Genomic DNA, 4,840 nt, shown 5'->3' with positions numbered 1-4,840 from the left:
AATGGAAACGTCTGCAGAAGCCCAGAATAAGTGAATGAATTCGATTTCATTGATGTTGACCATGCATGCCTAGGAGGGTCACCTGTAGCTACAAGCCCAGCATGGGCAAGGACATCACTCTGGCTTTGTTATTACCTCTGAGCAGACTGAAGCCTGGGCTGCGTCTCCTCCCTGTGGAGCCTGGCAGCTGCAGCAGGTGCTGGAAAGTGTGTATTCATGAGCTTCTCTGCGTCTCAGTGGCACAAGCAAGCGAGAGAGCTCACACAGAGAATGTCAGCCTCACTTTTATAACTCCTGCAGAAAAGTGCTCTCAGACTGTTCTGTTCTGTGACAGAAACTATTATCTTTGTGTCCCTCTCGGTGTGTCTGGTATGGAGGGTTTTCTGGGCCACCTCTCTTTCTTATGTTTCTTGGAGGTTCTGCAAAGAGTGTGTGAGAGGAAAAAGAGCTTGACTGCCTCTTGCAAAATCATTTAAAGGAGGTTTTGCCTTTCAATTTACTCCCCTGGCTTGGACTTCCAGGAAGATTGTCAAACCTTCTGGAGCCCATTTTCAGTAGCTTTTTCAGCGTGAGAACTCACAGTGGCCTCAATGCTGAGGAAATTGGTGACACTACTGCAAAAGCCATCAGAGAATGTGGAGTGGCAGTGAACTTGAAAGAAGTCCCAACTTCACAATACTGATAGTTTATACAACCCGTTTCTCAAGTAACCTGCATCCATGTACTGTGTTCTTCTCCCTTGATAAAAATGGGAGAGGCAAGAAAGGACTGCAGGAGATTGTGCTCTCTCAATGACGATAAGAGGAACACCTTAAAATGTCTTAGACTACCACCAAAATCAACATTCCATGTAAATAGCTCGCAGGCCAGTTACACCTGGAAGGGAGTAACTACTATAATTTTTTTCTAGCTTAATAGTATTTTGTGACGTTAATGCTCATGGTTTTATATATGGGACTTCTCTCTGCTAGAGAATGCCATTTTCCTCATTAGTCAAGCTTTCTGCATATACCACCTCATAGCATCTCTGAGGTGCAAACAGGAGCCCGGTAAATGCATTTGTCTGATTTTGCATGGATGCATCCCACTGAAAGGGTGATCTACAAAATTTCAGGCCAGGAAAGGCCACTCTTTGCTATATGAGTTTTCATGACACATACTATCTAAACAATATTTCTTGGGGAGCCTTCTTGCAACTGTTTCACACTCTAAGTGTGAAAGTTAACGACTGATTCTTTCTTAATTTTACCGTTCTGAAACCAGAGAATAGAGTCACCAGTCTAGAGATGCTTTGAGAAATAATTAGTATTTCTACAGGGCTTTTGTATATTAGGGAATGGGAAGGTGGGGACGGAGGACTGACTGGGTTCCGCCAGTAGCAGAATGAGCATTTTATGGACGCCTTCAGAAGCAGAGATTGTGAAAAATGAAGAAGCAATTACCATTCAGTTATATGGGAAAATTTAGGGACACTCCTCCCAAATCCCAAAAATCACCTAACAAATCATACCAAATAGCACATACAGGTGAAAATAATACTAACGCGAGAATGGGCTTCAAAAAACTATGGAAAATACATTTTTGCTTAATTTCATTTTTCCCACAAAATTTTTTGAAGGTACATCCTTCAGTGCTAATAGCCATCGTCCAATGTCATTGCTACTTGAGGATGAGTGTAGTTCTGGAGATGCACCTGGTCCATGCCACTCTCCCTGCGTGGGGGCGGGGGTGTGTGAACATTTTTAAACAAAGGCTGAAAGCTGGTTTTACCTTGTCCCTTTTTTCGAGTGCTGTTCAGATTCCTTTCAATGAGGAATAAGAAGTACTAATGCAAAAAAAAAAAAAGCTAAGAGATGTAATGCAAATTTTCAAAAAGCAGGGCATACATGAACAACAGGATAGTAAAATACTTCAATATGCTTTAAAATGACAGTCCACAGTTATCTTTGACTTTGACATAGCACCTTTTTGGAAGCAACTTCCTGAGTTCTAAGCTCAAGCATGCCATCTAAAATTACTAAGAAACACTGAAACAGCAACAACCAAGAGCTAAAAAAAGACATTCACATTGGTAATAATAGCTTTAGAAAGCATGTTTAATGGACTTCACTCGAGGAAGCTACACTATGAATCTGCAATAGGATCTTCCATGGACCTTTTTTTTTTTTCACCTTCTCCATTGTGACAATGAGTTTGCTTTTCAGAAAATGCCTCCAAACACTTTGGAGAGAATTCAGTGAAGTTTCTGAGGATTATTCGGTTCAAATCTAGTAAGAATCTAATATATATCATTTGCATATATTCTGAGTAAGACTGCCATTTCCTTTGGGGTGACCATTTCAAATTAATGAGCTTTGGGGAAAAAATAAAGAAAAGTACTTTTGCACTCTTTTGTCATTATGAAAATTCCTTCAAGAGGTTTTGTTTTGTTTTGTTTTTGGTCTCTTGATGAAATGTTTTATATCACAGCAAGGATACTACTCAACAAGTATGAATATGAAGTTCTTTGGAAGAAAGGCATGATAAATACTCTGAGGCTGTCTTCGTAGACTGCATTAAAACGTTGGCAGAACTGTCATACCCCTCAATGTTAGGAAGAGGAGTTAACCACCTATATGCAAAGAAGTCGCTTACCGTAAATACTCGAGTAAAAGCCAACCTGAATATCAGCCAAGGCACCTAATTTTACCACAAAAACTGCATTAAAAATGTGCAGGCACACTCAGCTTATGCACGGGTAGATACAGTAGGTTACTAGGTGTGCTTAACATAAGTCACAACGTTTCTTTCTGAAAGTGAGGAAGACTGGCTGTGCTTGCAGATGAAGATCAAGGACTGCAAACTTTCGCATAACTAAGCCCGAAGGCAAAATCATGATAAACAGAGAAAAGATTGAAATTGCTAAGGATTTCATCTTATGTGGATCCCAAGCAGAGTTCATGTGAGCAACAGTCAAGGAAGCAAATGATGTATTTTACTGGGCAAACCTGCAGCACAGAGCTTTTAAAATTGAGGAAGGGCAAGGATGTTATCTTGAGGACAAAGGTGCACCTGACCCAAGCTATAGTATTTTCATTTGCCTCATCTTGATGTGAAAGTTGGATGATCAAAAATGAAGAGAGAAAAATTGATGTATTCAAATTATGATATTCCCAAACTAATTAGAGTCAGAATATGTACAGACATGTGCTTTCCCATATTCATTGCAACACAATTCACAATAGTAAGAAACTGGAAACTGACCAAAGTTTCATCAATACAAGGATAGATTTTAAAAACTAAAGCCCTCTGGTATATATACACAATAAAATATTATGAATTCCTATAAAACAATGATGGAACCATGAAATACATCATGACATGCATGGACCTGGTACTATGCTACTAATTAGACACTTTGGAACAAGTTTCTGTCTAGCCCTTGGTAACCCTGGCCAAGTGCTCTAGACTACGGGGCTTCAGACTGTGCTTGGAAGGTACAGAGCATTGTTCATAGGTCATAGCAGAATGATTCCATGTTGAAACTCCACTCAGTGAACTGGCTTTACTTCTAATTCACTTGTAGCGCTTAGATTCAAGGCAATCCCAGGGGTATGGACCCGGAGGTCCTTGAGCTTTGATTTGCACCTCTTGTCTTGACATGCCCAATGAATGGTGGGCTGCAAATACCATATACTCACTATTTTTTTTCTTATGTTTTTTTCTCTTAAAATCAGGGGAGAATGCGAATGCAGTCCCCCACTACCTTAAATTATGCAGTCGAGTTCCCCACATTTGGGGAGATCACAGGGGTCAGCACATCCGGAGTTCAATGGATAAGCCTCACCCTGGGAAGACCACCTTCCTGATCATGGTGTCTCCCCTGTCAGGCATCCATCTATACTTACTATTTTAATGTCCTTATTTTATTATGTCTTCATCTGGTAGGTATGACTCTGCCCTGGTCAATAAATATGATTGAAAGCGTTGCCTTATAACCAACAAAACAAACAAAAAGAATTATGGTGCTACCCACATATTTGGTAGAAATAATGACAAGACTCTGACTTGCTTACTTGGGACATGTCATAAAGAAAAACCTATTGTTGGAAAAGGACATTGTACTTGATGATGTAGAATTCAATGAAAACAATGTAAATCCCTAGTGAGATGAGCAGGCATAACAGCTCTAGCAAAGAACTCAGAGGTGCCTAGGTCATGAAGATGTCACAGAATAGGGCAAAAATCTCATTATGTAATACTGAGGCCTTTGTAAGTCAAAGCCAGCTCAGTGGCAATTAACAATAACAGCAATATCAAATAAATAGTCTTAAAACATCATGCTTTCTACTATATTTTGTTCTAAGGTAGTAGTTGAAAGGGTGTAAATATGCAATCAGGAAGTCTTAGTGGTGGGGGTGGTGGCAGGGGAGCAGCATCGTTGTAAGGATTATCTAAAGAAAACTCTTAGCATCATAGATTACTTCCCTGTTATTTAAATGCAGACTTTAAAAATCCGTAATTGTGTTCCATTAACCTGCCAATTAATACAATAATTAACTCATTACCCTAATGGTAGTATAATTAGCTGTTAGCAAAGATTATATTTTAATTCTTCCAAAGTCAAATGTAATGGCTTTATCTATGTTCCCTGTTCGTACTTTTCTTTTGCGCCCTCTCCCTGGCAGGTTAAGAGGAGGAGACTGGAGGCTCCGATGTCTACTTCTCTAATTGTTATTGCACCTGTTGTTAGTTGCCATCAAAAGCGCTCTGAATTCTGACAATCTGATATACAAGAGCAGGTCAAAAGTATTCTAGAACATCATATAAACATTTGTTAAATTTTAAAAAGTCTATATCC

General features: G+C 39.5%; 1 non-coding gene across 1 annotated transcript; it reads right to left on the bottom strand.

The window, feature by feature from the left end:
* Positions 1–3,715: 3,715 nt before the first annotated feature.
* On the bottom strand, positions 3,716–3,877 carry LOC142432985 (U1 spliceosomal RNA). Its single transcript, XR_012781055.1, has one exon. It is a non-coding gene; the product is annotated as a U1 spliceosomal RNA (small nuclear RNA).
* Positions 3,878–4,840: the final 963 nt, after the last annotated feature.

This window comes from Tenrec ecaudatus, chromosome 18 (assembly GCF_050624435.1).
Source record: "Tenrec ecaudatus isolate mTenEca1 chromosome 18, mTenEca1.hap1, whole genome shotgun sequence".
In the NCBI taxonomy this organism is placed as follows: Eukaryota; Metazoa; Chordata; class Mammalia; order Afrosoricida; family Tenrecidae; genus Tenrec; species Tenrec ecaudatus.
Note: the sequence above shows the minus strand (reverse complement) of the source record. Positions and strands in the feature narration are given on the sequence as shown.